General features: G+C 47.2%; 1 protein-coding gene across 2 annotated transcripts in view; it reads right to left on the bottom strand.

The window, feature by feature from the left end:
- Nucleotides 1-24,855, bottom strand: part of LOC119456377 (ETS-like protein pointed) — a 180,678-nt gene that overhangs the window by 154,361 nt on the left and 1,462 nt on the right. The gene's annotated exons all lie outside the window — the stretch shown is intronic.

The raw sequence follows: 24,855 nt of genomic DNA, 5'->3' as shown, positions 1-24,855 counted from the left end.
GAGGAGACGCTTGCTCGCACTGGGCGACACCACACTCGCCGAATGTGCTCGTGCGAACTTCTTCCGAGAAGAACGCACAGCGACTCGTCACATAGCGCACACACGTAAAGACCCGCTCCAAAATTACGACGAAAGTACTACGCGCGCAAGTTATTAATGCGTAATATATAACAAAATTTGCTAACTTCATCACCCCACCTAGTTTTCTGCCGTCCTCGACTGCGCTTCCCTTCTCTTGGCACCCATTCTGTAACTCTAGTGGTCCACCGGGTTATCTACCCTACGCATTACATGGCATGCCCAGCACCATTTCTTTCTCCTAATGTCAACTAGAACATTGGGTAATAGATCGCAGAGAGAGGCCTTCGTCCTGCAGTGGACGTAAAATTAGGCTGATGGTGATGATATAACAAGTATCAAGCTCGTCGGTTTCCCGTATGCTCTCGTTCACACACAGACATATATATATATATATATATATATATATATATATATATATATATACTATTGCGATAAACATTCTTAGGATGCTTCCGAACTTCCCGGTATATGTGCCTGTATCTACCTTTCAAGTCAACTTGGGTCACTGGGTATGGGCCGCTCTTCAACGACAAATAAGAAAAAAAAAGAAAGCTTGAGAATTTCTCCGAACCCGCGTCGTATAAATCCAGACACACGACAAGCACGGACTTCGCGGCGGCGCCGCCAGATATGGCACAGCGGGTCCAGACGGAAGCGCGAGAGACGAGCGGTGTACACGCCTCAAATATATGACGCGTTTCGCCGATGGCAATACTGAGCGTGGCTGCATTGCTTCAATGCTAACCGCATTAGCGTCACCGTGACATCGGTTCGTCAAGAACTTTTCTTCTTCACTTGCAGCAGACTGTGAAACAGTTCATTGCAGAAATGTAATAGAAGACCCTGCTGGTTCATGTCCTTTTTATTGTTATCCACGTGCGGTATCCATATATAACTAAGCTAGAAACAGAGGCATTACGAGTCGTTCGACCCTGCAGTCGAGTCTCTACAGGGACGCCGCCTGTAAGGATTGAGATGCCGCGTCACGAGGTATGTAGCGAAAATAAAGTGGCATCGAACACCTGGGACCTTCAGCGCTCTACAAGACCCAACATCATTCCCAAGCAGGCGCGTAGCCAGGGGGGGGGCTGATGGGGCTTCAGCCCCCCCCGAAATTTTTTCGTGCCGGCATGCACCGCCGACCAAAACTACCACCGACGCCGGGAATAATAATAATAATAATAATAATAATAATAATAATAATAATAATAATAATAATAATAATAATAATAATAATAATAATAATTTACTTCCCATGAAAAGAATGTGGGGTTCTGGATAAAAAGTTGCACGCAGGCAACTTGACCAGCCCAAAAACCCATCAAAGGCAACAGAGGGCGTCGGGCGCTCACATGTGAGTAAGCAGATGGGAAGGTGTCAATTAAAAAAAATGTGTATACGAGACAGGTAGTAATACACTTCAACAATTAGAAAAACAAGTAGTCTGCATTAACAAGGAAATATTGAATTTATACATGAGCATTATAGATTACATAAAAAAGTCTTATTATACGAAAACAGAAAAAAATAGAAAAAAAAACTTAACATAACAGTATATTCAGTGAAGCATAAACTAAAGCAAATAAAGGGAGGAAAAGTCATACAGTATAGCATATGAACAAACTCATTAAACAACAAGGATTAGTTTGACTGAAAGTAGTTGTGCAGGCTGCATAAGGACAGAAGGTCTATTTCTCGTAAGGCGAGGTTATTGAGTAAAGCCGGAAGTGTATGTCGAAGAATTTATTGACCATAATTCGTTCTTGAGTGCAGAATGTTCAATTGTTCAGGTATCCTAGTGTCGTAGGCTGCGACATGTTCGTGTAGGCGAGCTATGTTCAATCATTCTGCATTCTGTCTACAATGTCTTTTTCACGCTCGAAAGACATTTCGGCACGAACATTGCGAACTCGGGCTGGATTTCGTGGCACCTGTGGTGGATTTCGTGGCACCTCAGGTCACGTAACGCAAGGAGCCCCATCCGAGCACAAACTTTCAATGGCTTTTCGATAGCGAGCGGGCGCGTTGCGGCATCTCGAAGCGGCCGCGGAATCTACGGAGAGCATAGATTTCAATTCCGAAATTTTATGGGTGTTAAGTTCTCATAAACTTTTGACGCGAAAGGTGCACTGACATTTCCAAAGGCGCGCTTTAAAATATTTTCAAGTATGGAACTTTATGGGGTTAATGCTGTTATAAACTTGGACCAACATGTGTGCACTCGAGCCCTCGTGTCCAAGCCGTTCCAGAAATGAATGCACGCGCTCGCAATCTTCCACACACACAAAAATACTAAATATTACCGTGACTTTGAGCTAGCAGCTGATAATTTTCTCCAAACATTTTCAGGACGCGTGCCCAATGTGATCGATCAGCTGGACCAGGGCAGGCAAAGTAAAATTTGAGAAAACAGGAGAAAGGAAATGGCGTATTATTGAGGAAATTCTTTTTGCGGGCTGCAAGTTCTGGCTCTCGTTGGCCACAGGGACAGTGGCCCTATGGATTCAAGCATAGCCCCCCCCCCCCCCCCCCCCCCGGAAAATACAGGTATTTTCAAAGCGCTTCTTCGCATGCGAGCTGATTGGGGAGATACATATCTGAAGAACCATTTGGAAAGTTGCCCCAGTAATGCCTCGTATTTAAGCCCAGATGCACAAAACCAAATTGTAGAAATTTGAGGCGAAATTATCAAGGAAAGCCTAGTTGCAAAAGCAGGCTGCTTCTCCGTATTTGCTGACGCAACGACGAACATCGCCGGAATCGAACAGCCTAATGTTTGTGCAAAGTACCTAAGCAAGGATGCCAACGACATCGAGGGAGTGTTTTAGGTTTTAGCACCGGAATAGATGCCCATCTCTCATTGCGACTGCAGGTTCTATGTAAATGTGTACAAACTGTTCCAGATTCTAGTCACCCTTCCAGTGACCACTGCCAGCGCAGAGAGAATATTTTTTAACGAGAGTTTATTAAAAAAACTACTTGCGCTCTACAATGTCTGTGGAACGCATGGTTAGACTGGTGCTTCTATACACCCACAGAGACGTCGGCATCAACGTGTCCGAAGTCATTGACCGCTTCGCTCAACTTCCCCGCCGAGAGAAGTTTGTCCTTTAGATAGCGAAGCAGCAAAAATAAATGCAAGTAAAAAGCTCTATTCCTTCAGGTCCATAAGCTCGCAATTCGTTAGCTTTTAAAACTGCAGAAATTTTAGCCGTTTATTCTAGCAGTTAGCATCATGATCAAAATTATCGATCATGCGAATACGAAAATTACGAGGACATCAATAACCAATTTTGACCGACCTTGCTCATTGAAAGCCCGGCCCACGATGCGTTTGCCAAAAACACACTGGGATATTGGGTAGTTCAACTTGCCGCATAATCTGTGGCTTTCGTTTGTCCTTTTCTTTCCTTTTTAGCTACCTGCTTTTATTTCTTTTTTGAAACGAAGCAAAACCCTCCTTTAATTTTGGGTGCAGAATAATTGTTGCCGCTGTGCAGGCAGTTAAATTACACATTTTCGTTCTGATTTCTGCATTATTCATCTATTATTCTACCTGTATGGTGCTGTCGCGACCGCTGCATGGCCCGAGTACATATCACGATGTCTGCGCGATCATGGTTTTGTTCTTGCCTAGATCATCTGTCTTTCTGTGCGCAAAGTTTACTATGTCTGACTCCGCAACGTGTTTATTTGTCTTGTTTGACGCATAATATACAGTGACGTTTGCTTAAATACGTAGATTTATTGGAGACTTACACGAATATTTAAATATCTTCTTGCGAGGTGTTCGGTATACAAGCAGTGAACTTTGTTCCTAGCGACTCTTTTTTGCCCTTAGCGAGTTCTATCTTCGCATTTGTATATTACATTCTATCTTCGCATTTCTAATGTATATTTTGCGTAACTCCTACTTTTATGTGACTTCCACAGATACGAAGATTAGAGGATTGCCCTTCGGACGGCTTTGGGGCACTTAGACGACAGGCCTTTTACGGAGGAAAAGATCTTGGGCGCGTGGCCTCGTGCATCTAGTATGTGCAGGGTTACAAAGGCGCTGCTGTGTTTTTGAAGTGCACAAGCCTGTATGACCGTCTGTGACGAAACTCAGCGATGAACGCTTAACTGTAAATGTGCAACGTGTGAACTGTGAAATTCTCTCTTCCTTATCTTTCAATCCCTTCTCCCCCTTCCCCCGTGCAGGGTAGCCTACCGGGCTCAGCATGGTTAACCTCCCTGCCTTTCCCTTATGACTTCTCTCTCTCTCCTACTTTTTATTTGTACTCACTGTTGCGAGTATCATCTCGGTGTAATTACAATACACGACCGGTAACAGCTGCTCCTGCGCAATCTATTGCAACGAGGGACAGCGTCATTGAGGTTTTTTCCTGGCCGTTGCATATGTGCAAAAATGTAAATAAGGTTCTTGAATGACGAAGATTCATCAAATATTTGTCCTCAACTTATTCATTAGATGGCCTTTACGTTCTTCATATCAGCTGTATACACTGCTTTGCTGGTTTCGAACTCATATAGTTCTAATGTCCGTGTGATGTTTTCTTTCCTTATTAAATAGACAAAAAAAAACGCAGCCGCATTGATATCAGTTATTTCTGCCAGAATTTTTAGGACATACGAATGTATTCTTTTCTGAAAAAATACATATTTTACTTGACAGTGCGTAGCGTTCAATATTTCGTTTGCAGCATCTAACATACAATGGCATTGGCAATGCAGTTATTATTCATGTATTTGATCCCTCGACAAATTCTATAAGGAGGAGGCCGCGCTGCAACCTCAGCCCCCCCCGAACAAAATTTCTGGCTACGCCACTGTTCCCAAGTTCGGGTTCTGATCGCTGTATACTCACAATCAGTCCCTCCACCAGGAAGGCACAGCTGACGGCGATATTGGTGAAAACATTTAACAGTCATTGCATACAAAGTCGATGATATCTTTCAAAAAAAACGGAACATACGATATTACACGTTGTGGTGCCCCGAACGCCGTTGCATCGTGGCGTGTCTCCTTCCCTCGCATAAACGTCACGTAAACAGTTTAGCTCGCTTCGCTAGAGAATCTCATTGGTGTTACGGCGTCATTTGATGGCGCAGCGAAGCGCCATTGCCAATTCAATAATTGCATGTGAACGCGAGTTGTCTAGCACCGAATCGGAGCGATACATACTTGGATTATCGGCGCGGCTCCCGCCTTTCACATCGCGTGCTTGCGATAGCAAAGAAACCACATCTTTGGACCACGCGAAACCCACCGCCCTCTCAGTCTGAGAGTACACAAACGTGCCCAACCACCGTGAAGGCAACTGCGCGAGCCAGCTGTACACCACGTGGCGGTCTAGGTAACAGCCGCCCGCTGCTAACAATCTGCAAACTCTCAACGCGCCGCTGGAACATATATGTACATATTTCACATATGGCATCGATGTACTCGTACGTCACCGTCTACCAGCTCAGTGGGTTGCTGTAAGCACCGTACCAATCAGACACCACGTGTAGTGCAAGAAATGTACGTATTAGTCCCGTAGGAGATGAAGATTATGGACGCACAAAAAACTGGTACCTGGTTAAGATTATGGACGCACAAAAACTGGTACCTGGTTAACATTGGTTCGGCAAGTGTGTAATAAAGTTATTAGCTCGGCTAACTTATTACGCCGTCAACAACGGAGGGGATGTCGAAGCATTGCGCCTAATATATTTCTAATAGAGACAAGACACAGTATTCCGTATATCCCCAGGTTGTCTCCCACCTGTTGCTTTCTCAAGAATGAAATAAATTGCGAATTCTCTTCGCGATGTGTACAGTAACATTATCATAGCGTCCGAAAGCAGAGCTCCTTATATTGCGAACAGGCGGGTAAAAGGCAGTAAGATTCAACGAAAGCAACAAATGCAATCGTTAACTGCAAGCCGGTGAACTTTCATATCAACGTAGCATGTATTCCATCAATCGGAGATATGTTGTTTATAATTCATTTTGGTCAACCACGCCGCTGCCACGATATATATACGCTGTACGTGGTAGCTGTAATTTGAGTTTGTAAACGCACAGCTGAGCCTACCGCAATTATTGACTACGCACCTCATGTTTACACTTACGAAAACGAGTTCGTAGCCCGAAGGGGAAACCAACAAAGGACGTGTCTGGAGAGAAGCACAGGACAGCGCCTTTCTGTTCGGTGCCTCTATCAATCATGCATGGCGCTCTTCAATCACATCTCGGATGGTCGATGACTTCCCCGCTTTCGGGTCGCACCGCGAACGCTCCCCGCCTCCGTCCCTCCAGCCGCGGTCGCACTGTTTAAACAGCGGGTGGCGCATCGGCAGATCGTCGCCGTGGGCAGGCGAGACGCCGTGTGTTCGAAGGCGACGTCGTTTGTTTGCGGTGGCGGCCGTTGTCGACGGCGGCTGTCGCCCTTCGGAGGCGGCGATTCCCGGTAACGACGAGCGCGACAGCTGTAACGCTGCTATTCGTTGCACGCAGACTAAACAGCGACCACCTCGTCTTGTTGAATTGCGTCCCTCCTTTATTTTATATCTCCGGTGCGCTGACCCTTTCTTCGCGTTCACTCATCGTGCACGGAACGACGGCTGGGCACACGTCATGGTTGAACGCAGCCGCCTGTTAGGCGACCGCACGTGATGTATATATAAGCAGCGGTTAATCAACCCTGCGTGGGCCTCCAAATTGCCTCCGTTCTCACGACTTGCCGCAGCTTAGGCATCTACTCAACTCTTAACCTCTGTTCATTCAACACGCCCGAAGTTATATGTGCGAGGCGTGCAAGTTTGCGCAACGAGTGAGCAAAGAAATGGGATATCGTCCGGTTGTTATACGGGCGGGCGCCGTTAGTAACGAATGAAAGTTTGCGAATTATCGATATAATTGTTGTCAGAAGAAAAACAAAACAGAGATTAGGCGCTTAGTAAAGAGACCGGAAAATTTATGATATAAATGTTACTGAAGCTGAACGTGGAAGTTCGCAGGCTGGAAGAACCTTCCGTGGTAGCTCAATAGGTGCTATGGGTCGTCGTGGGTTTGATAACCTGCCGAGGCCGCCGCTTTCTGATGCGGGCGCAATGCGACAACGCTGAGTGCCGAGGTTTGGGCGCTCGTTAAACAGCCACACGTGGTCGGAATTAACCCGGGTTGTCTATAACGGCATCTCTCAGATCAGCTCTGCTACTTTGGGATGTTAAACCCCATCAATCAATCAAATTAATTACAGGCTGCATAAATTAGTAAAACATAGTTACAGTCCATCTGCAGCACTACTGTATGAAAAACTAGATTTTTCGTTTCCGGGAGGTTAGGCTTTTCGTTTACTAAAATATATACAAAAAAAAACAGTGCTTCCCTTGTACGTAATGCTAATTCATTTATGGTGTAACAACTGCTAGTCCTTTTATTTCTTAACTCGTAATTTTACCTACGCCCTAAGAAACCGTTAAAACGTCCACGCCGGTGTAGCGGCGTGGCCAAAAGCTGGATGTTGATCGAACGCTCTATTGTGACAGCTTTATTTGTATTAGCACTTAATCGTTTTATTTTTTGCTTTGAAACCGAGAGAAATGGGGCGGACTAGGTATCTTACACCTTAATCTCTCAGCAGCAACCAATCTATAACAGAATAAACATAATCGATTACGCTAACCCGCTGTACGGATGCCCACAAGCGTTCTTTTTTCTACGCGCCCACCTCGTATTTAGAGGAAAACTGAAGAAGGAAACATAAAAAAAAACAGAAACAAATTGTTTATTAAGTGAAGCCTCTTGAAAGCGCCCAATCATACGCTGACAGAAAGGGAGGGCGCAATAACAAAATAACCCTTGCACTATGAACGAAATCTAAGCCGTTCCTGCAATGCCACAGGAAAGAAAAAGAAAGAAAGAAAAGCTAAAGACACTAATGGCGGCGTGGGCAGACAGAGCCTTGGAAGCGCGCATCGCCGACACCCGCAAAGCCCTGCCCTGCAAGCGGCCGAGGCGAAGCTTCTAGACAAAACACAGCCGGGTTGTTTGGGTGACGGCTGCGAGTGAGCGGCCGCTTGCAAGTGTATACCGTACCCCTGTCTCACCGAAACCGCCGCAGTGGTGTGGAAACTGTACGCCCCGTAAGCCAATCGGGCGGCCGCATTCACAATGCTTAGTTTAAAGCACGCCCGCTCGGCTCGCAATTGGCCGGAGCCCGCTCGTTTGCCAATTTCAATAGCTGATCACGTGACAGCTAATTCGCCAGCCAGTCACTAGGAGTTCTACAGTGATAATCGCTATGTGAGTCGGGACTCCTGATACGATGACGCCAGGTTTAGCCTCCCAGACGCTGCACGGAATTACTGAGATATTTTATGCTGCGGTGGGTGGCGCGTGTATGCACGAGCTCATTCTCCTCCGTGAACCGCATGGATACGTCATTGGATTCAGCTGTGCAGCTCGGGGGATAGAGAAGTAAACGAAAAAAAAAAAATGCTGGGAGGAGGCGAGGGCGACTGATACATGTTTGCCTCGCGCCTGAAATTGCCACAAACGTTGCTGACGGTCAACGAAATGTCGGCTTGAAAAGCCGCGGTACCGAAACACGCTCGCGCCATCTCGCACGCGGTGAAGTGGTGACGTAAGCTTGCCGCGCAAGTATCAGTGCGCCATTGTGCAAGCTCGTCGCCATGTATGGAACTGCGGCGGCCTCACGCGGCACGAAACATGGCCGGTTGGCGTTCGCATTATAGACCTTGCGGGTGCAGGCGCGGTACACCTGCAAGAGAACATAAACGAAGAGCGTCGGGTTCTTCAGTAAATTACTGCGTAAACCGCGTGGAAAAGTACGAAACAGTTGCTGGCACGACTGCGAAATATCGCTGTCGCAACCTTCAGAACCAGCTGCGATTCCGATAGCGTTGCAGTGGAAAAACAAGAACGCTCTAAACATCCCCTGACCTTCACCTTCCACGACCCCGCGTATTTGTGACTGCGAGTGAAAAAGCGAGTTAACGAAGTTCGGTTTTAGGCGAAGCTTTATAGGCTCACAAGTTTCGGTGATGGTGGTGGTGGTAGCGTCACGCTGAAAAGTGGGCTGATCCTGGTGATAGTGCAGAAAGGGTCCAAGCTCAATGGCACATATCAGGGACAAAAAAATAGAGAAAGAGAGAGAAAGAAAGAAAGAGAGAAAGAGAAAATAAAAGAGATAAGGAAAGAAAGAAGAGATAAAAAGAGAAAGATAGAGAAAGAGAGAGAAAAAGAAAATCACCAGCCCTCCCCCTGTCGAGAAAATGTGGGTAAGCAAAAGTTGTGTGTGTACTTTCCCTTTTCTACTACTTTTCCTTCCCTTTCGTGGTACTTTTCGTTCCCTTTCGTGCAACTTTTCCTTCCGTTGCGTTGTAAGTTTCCTTCTCTCGATGCAAACATTTAATAAACGTTTATGTTTTATTACTTTTAAATGTCGTGAACTTTACGTTACCCTGACGAAGGTAAGATACACAAACGATAAGCTTCGCTTACGCCCATTTTCTCGACAGGTGAAGGGCTGGTGATCTTTTTTATTAAGATTTGCGTCTTCCGGTTTTATTCCCCATTTTGCATGTAGAATCTCTCCCTATCTTTTTTCGTCTTCCATGTAATTATCAAGCATACAAAGTTGACTGATCGCCGGTCATATGATAGGGAGGCAGCATCGATGTTCTAGACGAAGTAATTATGGTGTTTACTCGTTGTTTTTTCAATGGGCGGGGATGGGGGAATGGATTGGAAAGAACGCCACGTCAGGTCATTCATGAGAACAGGCAACTTGTTCATATACTCCTGCCCGCAACCGAATAAACGCGAATATACAGCACCCCCTCCCCCCCCCCCAAAAAAAAAGAAGAAAGAAAGAAAGAAAAGGAGATTATTTGGATTTATTGACGTCATCAGGGCTGCCCTCTTGCATGGAGTGCGACTATCTAGGCGAAATTTTGTTCTGTTTACCAATACCCAGAAGAAACGCTGCAGAAGCTAGCCAGAAATGTTGCACCAGTATGACGCCCATTACGTCACTTTCAGGTAAGGAGGTAACAGAAAACTAGGAGGGAGCACTGCGCAACGCGATTGAAGCCAAACGAGCCGACCTAACACGGGATCGTCACGTCAGAGCGCCCAGTAGGATTCAGTGCTCACAACAAGTGCGCATCGATTTATACCCGTGCCACACGGGCAAAGTAAAGTGCACTTTGAGCGAGTGCACTGCGCGGCTAGTGTCATTCGCAGGCTGCTACACGGGAACGCTTAGTGACACTCAATGCAGAGTGCACTCGCCGGCGAGTGTGTTCGGCGAACAAACTTCGCGGCGGCGAAGTGTGTAGCCTCGTTACCAATGAGGGAAAAACAAGTAAAGTATTATTGAAAGAAGAGCCAGGAGTAATTTTTAATAACATTGTTTTAAATTGCTTACGTTACAAGATAATAAAATCTGCCGCACCGCAGAAAAAAAACAAAAAAAAAAAAAAACAAGAACAGCAAAAAACTACTCTCGCTCTCGGGTTGTTCACGACCACGCCGAGTAATGGCTGCGCAGTTGTTTGGCGGATCGAGTCCTTTTGACTGTCGTGGTCAAGTTGCCGTCGTTGCCGGTGCTTGTAAAGGTGGATGGTAAATGTTGTTTCTAACAATAATAAACTGTTTTCGTGAACACATTTTTATATTAACAAATATATGCTTTCCCGTCTGATTCCCGATGGCCATGGCCATCAATTTGAAAGAGCACTTTTATTTCTCGTGTATCAGCGCGCCGCCAAAGTGACTCTCAGTGCGCTGAAGTGCACTCGCTCAAAGTGCACTTTACTTTGCCCGTCTGGCACGGGTATAAAAACTACCAAACACTCTCGGTTAATACGCTGAGACTCAAAGGTAACGTGTGGGGCCGACTTTTTGAAGGAAAGAGCGAAGGGAATTAACGGCTTCGCGGAGAGCTGGCTTGCCAAGGCTATAGCTGTGTGACCTGATACATTCTCCTAGTTTATTTCCTTCCTCGATCCATGCTTTCAGGTCGTCTTTAAGCCGTTAGGGCTAGCTTCGCGAAGTTCATCGAGACGTGCGAGCTTATCGTTTGCTACTGCTGCAGATGCACGGGTCAGGCCTGCCAAACAGCGCCAGTTCGGAGGAATAAGACATCAGGGCATAGCCCTTGAGTTCTCTGGCCCCCGGTGCGCAAGACGCCTCCGCCGCAGCCCGTCGCTGACAAGCGCCGCGCCGTCGCGCGTCCAGAGCGCCCGCGCAGATGCGTGCGTCTCTCCCACGCGCCGGTGCGGCTTTGCAGCTGCTGTCAGAAGCGAGGACGCCTCGCCCGCAGCCTCAGCGGTCTCCTCTCTGTGCTATTCGCGAGCACACACGATGCGTGCCCGCAGTATTTGCGGCATATGGCATCAAGGTTCCCGCGACCTTGTCGAAGGCGACAAAACAAGCCAACAGAGACAAATAAACAAACTGCGTGAAAGCGACCTAACGAGCCCGCGCTGCTACACATCGGCGGCGATTCGGTTGCTATGACCGGCGGCGGCAGGGAAAATACGAGAAAATTTTTACCACGTCGCGGTTGTAGAACACAGAGTCCAGCAATGAACTGATAACGAGTTCGCTGCTTTTGCACCTGCCCATACAAACAAGAGGAAGAAGATGATGCGCTCAAGCGAGATTTCGCTGAACATGTACCGCAACTTGATTGCGTCCCATACACTACAAAACCGCTGACAACCACAGCGAGTTGACGCGTCTACCCAAAGTCAGGCAAGCTAAGTGTCTAAGGGAAACTGAGACTTCCACCCAAATGTAGCAATTGCTACAATGGTTCCTCCTGCAATGGTTCCTGCTACAACCGGGTTCCTCGAAACCGGTTTCCAATCGATTTCCATTGTAGCAATTGCCACATTTAGGTGGAAGTCTCAGTTTCCCTTAATTACTTATCTCCACCTAGCGGAGTTCCGCTGAACTATTACATCAAAAAGCAAAGTGTCAATTGTTGCATCTTTCGGCGTTCAAGAACGGTTATAAATACTGAACGAAATAAGATATCGATGCGCACGCAGATTTTTTTTCCCAGAAAGCGCTTTGGCCCGAGGTTCTGAAGTAGAGCACGTGATGCTATCGCACAAGGACGTTTCGGCGCGGGCGTTCGAAGAAGCATGCCCGCAGTGCCCCCGCTTTGTCGTGCCACTCTTTGAAGGATCGACACAGTCCACGCGTGGACACACCAACAGGGCAAGGGCACCCCCGCATCAAAGGCGTCTGAGTGGAAACGAGCGTGCATGCGCGCGTGTGTGCGCGCGCACACACGGGTCATCTCTCCGGTCGCTTTTACGATCGCCGATAAGACTGCCAGCAGCTGCAACAGTCGGGCGTTATCGGCCGAGGAAGAGGTACTACACGTGGCTCGTTCGAGCCACGCCGATAGTCCAGCCACACTCCTCTTTCCTACACAGTCGGCGGTGAGCGAGCAGCGAAGATAACGCAGTTCCCGCCCTCTTCGTCGCTCGGCTTCGCGAGGAAACGAAAAACTGCGCCTCTGAACGTGATCTGCCCAGAGCATCGCGACGAGAGTTTTACGGAATGGAGCTGTATTTTATGACATCCCCGCACTCCCTCGTATGGCACACAAGTATCCATTTGGCAATGTGGCAGAGTAAAGTGCCGCGTTTGGTTAAGTCGGTGCTCGTGCCTTGCTGTGGCATCTTTGAAGGATGTCGAAGACGCAAGTAGCTCGAAAGAAGCCAGCTTCAAGTAAGCCCAAATAAGTGAAAATTCAGGTGAAGCGAGCGCTACAACGCTATCCTCATCGTTAGAAAGTCGTGACAATACGAAAATGTGCGTATACGTTTAACAAGCACTCCAAGCGAAGCGAGGCGGAGAATTCCTTGAAATCAGAAATGTCGTTCCCGCTTCCGCCGGATTACCCAGTGGAGTGTTAAGGTCTCCCATAGAAAAGCAGCAGGTTACATTCAATTCTGTCTGCTTAACTTGCGCTAGAACGGCAATCTTTGGTAACTCAGCCCACCCATGGCCTCCGTAACACCGGATTGCAAAAGCAGCCAGCGCAGCAGGAAAGAAATGTCTTAACGTTTGCAAAGGCGTGGCATTGTTATCGGTTGCCGTTGTGCTACATCGCTGTATACCGATACGTTTGTGCTGCATGTTTGCCTTCAGTTGCCAGTTAATTGGAGTATAAAAAAGTACTTCTGAATCGCAGCAATTTAGTAGCAACGACAAATTTTCATATTTTGTTTGATGCACGTACGTCCACTGTAGGCAACGAAAATAAAGATGTGCACGAAGCCAGATATACAAAAACTACAACACACACACACACACACGCGCACACAAACAAACAAACAAACGCGCGACAGCATTGAATTTGCTCCTGAGGCCTTGCCGTTGAAACGATCTTCGATTCACTACCACAGAAAGTCATCAAACAAACACACAAGAAATCCGCTACGGTTGCAAAAGATGCACTGGCGCCACCGCAGCACATTGCCGCTAGCAGGATTAACGGCAGTGCGCTGGAACAGTGCGCAACGCGCGCACTGTTCCTCGGGTTCAATTACGTCACAGGATTTTCCGGCTCGCCAGACTGACAAGTAAAACAGTGATGATACCGAACAGCACGCAAGTAAATCAAAGCAGCGTGCAGTGTATCAGGCGCTTCTTGATACGCTTAGAAGTGTGCGCTATAAACCGCGCCGAGCTTGTGGTCGAGCTGTGTGATTTTGGTGGCAGGAAGGAGGTGACGTGCCTGTCGTGTTCGATGACACTCTGCGCTGGTGGATCGGTGAATGTTTCGAATACATCAGGGCTGTGTTCTTTGGCGGATTGCGTGCTGGTGTCGCAAGGCTCTGTGTTCATATTGGAAACTGCAATTCAAGACTCCGGTGGTCGTATCGAGATGACGTAAGTGTAAGTTCTTATGACAAATTTTTAGTACTCTTCTTCATCTGTCGGAACTCGTGAGTAGTTGTGTGTACTCGGTAGCTTTATGAAAAGAAACACGCAAGCGCCTGGCATGCAGCCCATCGTCCACATGTTGCAGGTTTAACAGAACAAGCGCCCACCTTATACGGGACACGGAAGTATGTAGACTCACGGCAAGCGAAACAAGTCTATACGAAATTTCGCTTATATGTGGATGATTGTATATCGGACAGACAGGGGGGCCGCTGCATCAATGATCGAGCACGGGGGCATGAGCTGTATATCAAGAATAAAACCACACCGCATTTACCGGCGCATTGTCGGTCTTGTTCCTCCGAGCCTTTGCTTGCTATTGTATCCGAATTCTGGGTTAGAATATAGGAAGACAAGTTAATGGAAGCGTTTGCATCAGACTGAATAAGAAGGCGTGTATCAGTGAGACGTTTGTATTGTTGCGCACCAATGAACACCACTAAAGAGAACGCTGACGCTTGTCTAGTGTCTATATTTCCTTTGTCGCGTTTAAAGTGTGCACTTGCTGTATCTGCAAGTACGAACCAACTAGGCCAGCAACACTTTCTATTAATTCCACTTGTCGCGCGGTGCCACGGCGAGATGTGAAAACAAACGGAAAGAGACGGTGCCGTTCCTTCCACTGCTTGCAACTCTCCTTGCATTTTTCCCTAGCCGCGTTTACACGAGTGCGAATGTAGCGTGTCGCATTCTTAAGCGCGTCACGAGAAGACATCCCCGTCTCGAACTATATCCCGGCGCATCAGTGCGATTCGCATTCCTAGCGCATTAAAGCTGCTTACATGAATGCTATGCGATGCGCCACTTGCTCATTCTCTATTGATACTGCACGCAAGCGAAGAATAGAAGAATCTGACAGGGAAATCATATGCCCTACTTATGATCACCATTTACTCCGATTTCTTGCGAAGATGCAATAGATACAGTGTGTCCATTTCAAATTCGAATGCAATTGTTATTGTTCGCGGGCGTGCCACAATAAAGATTAGAAATGTATATATATATATATATATATATATATATATATATATATATATATATATAAGTACGGGACTGGGGGTGCAAGCAGAAGAGAGAACGGTGCCCTTCTCTCCTTTTGTTTGCGCATCTCGCTGGGGTGCCGCGAAACACGTGGCCGACGAGGCTATTTGCCACGCGCTCGCGTGTACCTTTTCATAAAAAGACGATAGCACGTGACGGCTCTTACGATGTACTTACGGGGCAGATTTTTCAGCTATAGGGCGATCTCGACTGCCTATAGCCGATATATATGATGTATCGTCGAGACCAGGCAATAAAAAGTAAGGTTTGCGTGTTTAGTGGGTGCCATATCGTGTTCAACTGACAACGGAGGAATTAGGTTTCAAACTCGGCTTACTCTACGATAGGTAGCAGCTATTCTTACACTTCCTGCTTGTTGTTGTTTTCCATTTTACTTTCAGGACGGTCGACAGTTTGAGGTAACGTCTACTGCTATCTGCACTGCACTGTAGTTTTTCAAGCCGCTCATTGACAAGCTCCGTAGACGTACCTGGTGTTCAAGAAACTCGCAGCACTGATTATAGTAAACAAGGGCAGATAACGTAAAGTTCACGTTATTAATTGTTGAACTCTTACTCTACACTGAAGGCATGCAGCCTTCCCCGCAGTATATGGCGAAGAGGCAAGAGAAACCGCCGGTTACAACACCGTCATGAAAGAGCCGCGGGCAAACACATAACGTTTAGACTGAGATGCATGATACGCCAGCCACTGAGGCTTAAATCCAAGCTCTGCTGTGGCCTGTGAAAAAAAAAAGGAAAAAAAAAAAAAGATGGGGAAGTCAAGTATGTGAATTTATCGAGAATAACCTTTTTTTTTTTAATTTCTTGTAGTTGGCTGTAGTATCGTTTAACTCAAGGGAAAAAATAGGAGAGAGAGATGGGGAGGAAGAGAGTTTGGCGCTTGCAGGACACTAAATAGACAGAAGCAAGCCACGAGGAATGTTTTGTTAGCACAGAAGAGCCAGTTCAGCAGCGTGTTCTCGGTGAGTGAGGATCGGATTGTACGCCGACGGTGTGCTAGGCCATGACGAATGGGTCTCGAGACCCCAAGCCTTTGCGCTAAACTTAGCACGGCAACGGGCGTTTTCTTTCACTCGCATGCTTCAATGACTTCTTTTGTTTATTTTTTTATTTTGTTTCCTGTATTACCAGCTTATACTTTTTACGCGAAGGCTAGCATTATTGGTACCTGCCTCTCTGATCTATATTCGCACAAAATTGTGCTCCTGCAGTGGCCGGAATATTTACGCGGATGAGAATAACAGGGTAACGAAGTGAGAAAATTCACTGGATCTGGCTCAGCTGTTCGCACTGCGTATTCACGTGATGAAACCCCTTGTCTTGACAACGTATGAGGGAACGCTAGGTTTTAAGTTTATACGCCGTTATGCATACCCTCGTTGCCCTGACGATGCTACATCTATATTGCGAATGAATGCCTCACAACAGCCAATAGCGGCACAAGCAGCCACCAATAACCAAACTGCGCAATAAATATTATAAAATGACAGACTGGAAATTTTCAGCTTCAATAACGAGGCATTTTATGCGCAGCCCGCATTTTCCTGAGCACCACGGCGCTGCACATGCAACAGGTGGTAGGGGAAAAGTGCGTATATATATATATATATATATATATATATATATATATATATATATATATAAATTCGCGCATCGCGAGGCAGCTTCACGCTTGGCACAATATTTTTGTCTTACTGGGTTGTTGATTCTTGGAAACTCGCGTAAGGACTGGGAAAGTACAAATTCTTAACTACCGCTGCTATCCAAACTAAGACAGATTCAAAGGAAGACGGAGACGAAGTGCTCAACAGTGTAAGAACAAGGCGTGTCTCCGGCTGGAGCCAATGTTTTGACAGGGTGTCTTGTCTTCATCAGGTTGCTGTTACGTTGTTCCTTAGCGTTTACAGTCTTTACGGAACGAAAAATAAAGTTGTTTTCGACCATAACGCGACGCAGTGACGCGATAGCTGGCGAAATACTGTAATGCGAAGTAAGCCTTGGACTGTTTCGTGCGGTGTTCATTGGAGCGAACATTCGCATGTGCGAGCGAGCAATTTCCTTTCGAGAAGTGAAAGAAGAGGTGAAGTGGAAAGACTCGACTTTTATTCCGCCTCTTACCCATCCAGACTTAGCCACTGGTCTCTACTATAAAATAAACTTTTAGCCTCTTATACTGCTGGATTAGTCCGGGTTTTTCTCAAATTTATATTTAAGCTACTTCGTTAGTAGGCTTCACGTTGTCCTTGAAGAAAACCAGGCGACGTTAGCACCATCCAGTAAACACAAGAGGCCGAGTGCTAGCAGAAGGCCAATGACGACAAAGCAGACGCGCTCAGTAATGATCATTAACTGTAGACGAAGAAAATTCAATCAAAGGCCACCTCCGCAACTGGGAAGGCGACATGCTAGAACACGAAGAAGGCGAGGAAGCCAGCTGTATTCAGTACCCAGATGTTGAGGGGGCGCTAGCCAAAATTGGCAGCTGCTGGCACGATCGAGCTCTTCAGCTTAATCAGTATTATCCACTAAGCACTGTAGCAAATCCTGCACTGCCAACTTGTTGGTCGCCAGTTCGAATCCTCGCGGCAAAGCGAGAATTTTTAGTAATTTTCTCGCAAAGAATTTTTGGTTTCCAGCGACAGCCCCGGCTGACTTCAAAACGACCATGGGAGGTGCGCCAATAACAGCTATCGCTGTAAAAAAGCCTTTCCTTGACAAGCCGCCGTTCAACCCTTATAATGAGAAGAAAAAATGAACGCTGCAATGTATTTTCTTCGTGAAAGGCACGTTCGTTTGCGATCATCAGAAGCACCTTGATTTAGCCCTTTCCCTCGCCTCTGTTTTTCAACAGGCACAGCTTGTAACAAGCCAGCGCGGTGACGTCAGCATGTGGGCCCACTCTTCGCTCAAATCAGGCTAACTGCACAATGGAGAACGCGCATACTGAATCATCGTGCATTCTGAACTCACGACGACATGACTTTCCGTAGAGAAGTTTATTTTCGGTGACACGGCTGCAAAACAGGCTATTATTATATCTTGCTTTGTGAGCCGTCAGCGTTGTTCATATATCCTTCCGTGTTTCGTAAGTGAAGCTTGAAACAACTGAAACAAATGTTGATTATTTCTTTTTTGTATTTTTAACTCGAACTTGAATGGCATTTTTTGATAGCTACAGGGGCTTCCCCATTTCAAACGAGAAAGCGTCCACTGCCTCCGTACCGAGCATAGCGAAGCACTTGAAAGCACAGATACGCTGTGAATAGGTTAGATGGAACGTGCAAGCTATATCAGGAGCACACCATTCAGCATTTTGCATATACAACGTTGAGTTTAAATCTCATTTTTTTAGACCGTATGCAATACGGTTCACATACAGACTGTAAGCTTGGCTTTTGAACGCTTAAGATTGCAACTCTTCATGGGTTTCGAATCGCGGAAGCAAGGCTATTTATAACCGCCTCCGGGAACTGCTCATGTAAACGTGAATCCCTGTAATCCAGAACTATAGTATAATAAAAAATACCGACATCGCGGAGCGGGTGCGTGTTTTTTTAAAGCTATTCCTCAGAGGCAGGCTATTTTTGTGTCTCTCGGCATTCATCGCCACCGTTAGCAAGCGTAGGCATGCGTACGAGCGGTATGATGCCAAACAAAATTTCAAAACTGCCGCACAATGAAGAACTGCATTGGTGATGCGTCCGCCATCTGCGTCGTTTTTCGTGGATAGTTGTGCTTCTTGCTTAAGGTGTAGAAAATTTGGCCAAGCGCACGTTCCTCGTCTGATAAACCGACTTTACCACGCTCACGGCGCGTGCGCGCAGTGAATCACCAAAGGGGGGCGTGCGAGCAAATAGGCAACCCAAACCTCGCTTTCGTTCGAACCTCAAGCTGCGGCGTAGCGGTCCTTTATTACAAATCGGCGACCGCACGCGGCATCGCGAAGCCACGTGCGATACGTACACGCGGCAGGGAACGCCGCAGCGTACTTGCACGCAAATCTACAGGCATGCCGCGCACAGCGAAGGCCGGCGTGGCGGTGGCAGCGGAATGAAAAGTCCGGCGCCGCTCCGTGACCGCGGGGCGGCTCGTTTATGCCGCCGTCGTGAGAGGCCCGCGGGGAGCGGCTAAAGGCCGCCACGATGCAGGTTCGGCCACGCGGTCTCGCCGCCGACCTCCGGCCCAATGTCAGGCCTCTCCCCTCCCTCCTCTAGCGACCGGCTCTCCGGCGGCCGTGAAAGTAACCCCCCCCCCCCGCCGCTCTCTACCTGTCAGGTGTACAGTGAATGTGAGGGGGGCGCGTGTGCTTTGCGGGTCAAGTGCGGCTGCGACGATGGCAAGACGCCGGCGATCCACTCTCAGGCACGCCGGAGAGGCAGCGCACGCCCACTCCGTTCCACCGGGTGCCTGGAGCGAGCACTTCGAAACCATCGACTCGAGAGATGACGCTTACGTTTCATGCCGCGATGTTGTCGGAACACGCTTTTAACGGATATGTTACGACGTTACGGATATGTCGACGTGTGCATCGCGAAGAAGTTGTTCTTCAGATGGCGGCGCGGTGTCACCCGGGAGAGACGGCAGCTGCCATAGTAAATGAGTTCACGATACAGGAATCGCTGAAGTGTTTATGATTGTTTTCCGTTACTAGTCAATATAAAATTGATGGACACTCATTGAAAGCAGTGTATAGTGAACAAGAAGTCTCACGGCGCCAAAGCGGACACGTTATGTACATCAATGGTACGGTATCCACAAGCGAAAACACGTGCTACAAAGTGTTCGTGAAGTAAGACAAAGCACATACGAATACTGATAAGTTACGAAGAAAACAGAACAAGAAAGGAAAAGAAACGTGAAGGAAAGCTCGTGTCGGCAATTTTCTGTTTTTTCGACAACGACTCCAGGTCGCGGCCCAAGATTGACCCTTCATATTTACGAAAAGTCGCTTAGTGATGACGAAAGTGCCCTGTGTTTTCTCTTTGTTTTATGTTTTAGTCCTTCCTAGATGTCTTGCTTATTATTTTGAAAACCAAAGCATTAGATCATCTCCTGCGGTGACGACGAGTCAACGGTCGGAATTTGATCAGTCGGAATCTGAGCTTTGATTCGCTTAGATGGCTCACTAATAATCTCTTCAGTATACCTTTTAGAAGTTTAGGGACAAGTGTAGGCGCATATCTCTCCATCGGCATGAAATGACACAGAGGCTTTGAACTTAATCAAAGTTCTTTAAGTACCATTGCAAGGGCAGTTTCCCTACTATATACGTCACAAATAAGTCACTAAAAGAGTCGCTAAGACTCCAAAACGGCAAAGTTGTCGTTTCTCGCTAATTTACCAACATTGAAGCCATCACATACTGCACTATGCGCGGGACACTACACAATACTGTGTACAGTGTCATGATGTGACCTTAATGCTCTGGTACAACCGATTTTCACGTCTATGAAATACGATTTTACGGTCTTCTCTGTCGAAAGAAGCAGCACACTTTCCGTTTACAGATAGGCCCCGAAGCTAATCCAAATGATTTTTCTCGATGCAACGAAGTTCATGATTTATCGGACTGCACGGCGCCTTTCTCAAAAAGATTTATATACTTTTGTACGCTTCATTGCTCCATTGAACGTCACTGCATTTATAACTTTTGTTTGTTTTTGCGGGCAGAGGTGTTTCTTTGCACAACGCACATTTGCTCAAATAATGGATTTTCGTTAATATCGCCACGACCACTGAGAACTGTAGTCTGTCGAAGTGCGTCGAAAAAATAAAAATAAAACATGTTAAGAAACAAAAGAGAGAGAAAAAGAAATTGTTAGGCAAAACAAATAATGGCGGACAGGTTTCGGCCGATAACGAACCAGCTGACCTCAGGGGCTCCAACAATGTCCCGGTCCATTACTAAGCGTGGCGTGACGCCGAGTGCGCGGCGGTGTGGGGCGTCAGCTTGACAGTTGCATTCATTACATGCCAAGGACTTGTTGCAGTTCGCCGCGTCAAGTTTACGTGTGGCCACCGTGTGGCAGTGATAACGGCAAAGCGACTGCATGCAGTCTGCACCCTATACACACTGAGTCACGAATACGAATCAACGCACCTGTACCATCACGCTATACAGTGACAAGAGAGTTGGATAATGGCATAGGCCTAATCCCGTTCCGTTGACAATTTCAGTCGAAGCGGCACCGCAAGCTCTGCAAGGTGTAGCAGCGTAGCGTTTTCGAACAATGAAAGTGTACTTGCAGTGCTCGAGAATGCGAGAATTGAACACGCTTGCTCCTCGCATATGTATGTGCATATGCCGTGCTTAAACGATTGCCTCGACCTATGTGTGCTCATAAAAGTGGCCCTTCTAAAGTAAGCATCATTCGGACAGCGTATCAGCGTGTGTGCATCGTGGCTCTGCAGTGGAAAGCGAGCATATCGCCTTCAGTTTCCCATGTCCTCGCGTCTTGCGCACCGTTGAAACACACAAGAGAATGACGGCTCGAAGAAAAGCCCCATTACAGGGTGCTTTGGGTCATCATCCTATATGATGTATTATGTGCATTACATGCCAACCAAATGGCAAAAAAAGAAAGAAAGAAAGAAAGAAAGAAAGAAAGAAAGAAAGAAAGAAAGAAAGAAAGAAAGAAAGATGGAAAATCTAGCAAAGTGGAGCAGGAGTCTCTACTATAGAATTTTTGGTAACCGCAGAGGCGCATTTAAACGCCTTTGAGTCGGCGGCTGTAGAATCGAATGGATCGTGGAGGTGCCCTAAACCTGAGCCCGTTATCGCTATACCTTTCGTAGAGAATGGCGGATAATGAATAGTCCATGACAAACACGTCAGTGCACATTGACAGGCCTAGGCAGGCGACAACACTGGAGGATCTACGAACTGCGACACTCTCTTTTCTAACGGCAGATATACTGTATGTTAAAGTGTCGGTGCACTTAGGGCAAAAAAAAAAAAAAAAAAGAGGCAGGAAGCTGTACACTTTCACGTTCCGCCAACCTCAAAGAGTTTCTTCCGTAAAAAAAAATCAACGACTGTATAGACGTATCACGTAAAGCTGGCTCCAAAACAAACACAAATCTTTGTATCGAAACAGTGCTTTAATTTCACCAAAGTCTCACCGAGTACGATTAGCTACTGCGATAGGCGCAAAAACAAAAAGGAGGGAAAAGGGAGAAAAAGGGGGGAGGTGAGGAGGAACGTCTATACTCTCATCTGCATGCAATTTCCGGATGTCGCAGCGCTTTCGTTGCGACCGACAAGCTAAGCGAGGCGATCTACGTGGCCGCGATGCGAGGAAAACCGGTTTTGATTGGACGTCTTACTCCTCATGTGAACATGATCGCAAGAAAACATTGCTAAAGAACAGGACCATACATGAATGTACACGTACGCACATTGCAGTGTGTGTATGTTCTCCTTCATGTATTGTCCCACCTTCTAACGCTGTTTTCCTAGCATCATGTGCCGACTGTACTGGTTCATGCACTGATATATTTAGATTCTTACTGAGAACAGTTTCAGAGACGCCAGCGCGACGCACTTGTGCCGAGTGCACCAGTGGCATCGCGTGTCCAAGAGCACAAACGCTGGGACTGGCCTTCGAGGGGACCTGCTTCATACATCCGGTTCATCGTGGCAGCAGATCGCTCTCTGCGTTAACCACATAGATCAGGTGTAGCTGCCAGTGAAGAGACAAGATGTCCTGCTTCGGCAGCTCTGCTCACGACGGCGCCAAACCAGAATGTAGCCTGTCCCCTGTAATACGCGTCTGCGGCAGGTAGCCGTGACCCACGACGTACTCTCTGATGCAGAAAGATGCAGCGAAAAGAAGCTAAGCTTTCACTTGAAATCAGCAGTATAAAGTGTACGCAATAGTTTTCATGACCAACTTGACCGAAGCATTGCAAAAATGAGCGCCAACTCGATTGGCGGTACCTGAGTAGAAACTGGATTGCAGAATGCAACTGCCGATAGCAAAGGTATTTGGAGCACGAGGTACTGTCGTAGTCCATAATGAAATTGTCCGCGACGCTGTGAAAAGCTTTCACTGATCACGCAAGTGTAGAATCCGCAGATTTCAAAACGAACCTCGTGTGCTTCCAATACCCGGCCTGTGCAGTCCTTCAACCGCTGTCCAGCCCATCTCGTGGTTGATACCACATATGAAATCACTTCAACTTAGCCGCGTAAATACGAGCCAAACAGTAAGTGCAACAAAACCGTACCACTCGGGGAGCGAGAGAGAGAGAGATTAACGTAATAGCGGCAGGGCAGGCGGGTCGCTGTAGAGGCGATAAGAGGCTTACACCGGATTCCGCAGTGTGTGAGCTACATTTTGAGCCGCGCTTCATTGTTAGAGACTATGTGCATTGCATCAACGGCACGGAACTAGCTACGTTTAATTCCCCTGTCACGCGACCAGCCGTTTGCGATTATGTACAGTTAGAATCTGCTCGCTCGCGATCGTAGACTCGTCTGTGCCCTCAAGCTCTGTAAGCTTAACAAACTCGATCCTGATTGCTGAACGTGTCAAAAAAGTTCTTTTGGATGGCGTTCAGTTGCGACGAAACTGCCCGTATACTCTCGAGAGCGTGGGTACATTCAAAGCGACGAGGATAGACGCGCTATAGTTATTTCAGAGACTGCTTTTGCTTCTGTGTCAAGAAAAAAAGAATAAAAAGCAGCACGCATTGTATTTTTTTATCATAAGCAGACAATACAGACTAAGTAAACTAAGTGCTTACGGGCAAAAATCTGAACAACGTTTCCAGCGCGCGCCAAGCATACTGGTCGCGCGCGAGAGAGCTCGATCTCCCCGTCACCTGAAGAGGAGCGAAAAGCCGGCGGCTCGCGTTGCCTCAGCGAATCGAAACAGCGGCACTAGTGGGCTGCGTGCCAGGTAACCACCGTGAGTCGAGCATCGGCGCACAAAAACAACGCCGCCGCGGCTTGCGCCTCGATTGCAAAAGGTCGGTGCGCGCCAGCGGCCGTGGAGGTGAAATAATAACGGCGAGCGAGCTGATAGCGGGTAAAAGAGCAGTCAGGCAGGCAGATAGCGCGAGACACTGCAACACGCATATGCTTGCGCTTCCACGATTATGCCGACAACTCTCAAGCAGAGGCGACCGGCCCACACCTGTTGCGCTGCAACGCGCCCGTCGGGCGACTTCAAACGCCATTTTCGCTTACAACAACGCTGTCATTGGCCATGCACGCGAGTCGCTCTTCCGTACGAAGGGTTTGTTCGATCGATTTGTAATTGACGCCCCAAAGCAACATTGTGGCTATGATAGAAGCCGTATCCACAACTTTTTGACCATCTGGGTTGTTAACCATGTACCTAAATCTAAGGATATGTACAGTGCTGTCATCCAGTGCAAAGACCAAAGACGGGACAAACGCACAGGCCGGGACAACGCGTCTTTACGGTAGAGAATAGCACTTCTTCAAACCAACAAGTTCGATAGAATATTATTGTATAAACATAGGCGAGCGTTATGGCATTCCGGCTCCGTCGGAGTCCGAGCGACGTAAATCGGACCCGCGACCTCGAGCTAAGCGGTAGAATGGCGTCACCACTGCGCCATCGTGCGGTGTACAAGCGGTCTTGCTAATGGCTAATCCGTAACTATGTGTCACGTGAAAACTATCGACGAGCTGTATAGGTGCAACGTCATCATGGTGTTGAGCATAAGCAGGGTCAACCACTAGGCACTGTCA

Source organism: Dermacentor silvarum, chromosome 6 (assembly GCF_013339745.2).
Source record: "Dermacentor silvarum isolate Dsil-2018 chromosome 6, BIME_Dsil_1.4, whole genome shotgun sequence".
Taxonomy (NCBI): domain Eukaryota; kingdom Metazoa; phylum Arthropoda; class Arachnida; order Ixodida; family Ixodidae; genus Dermacentor; species Dermacentor silvarum.
This window is presented reverse-complemented; position numbering and strand designations above follow the sequence as displayed.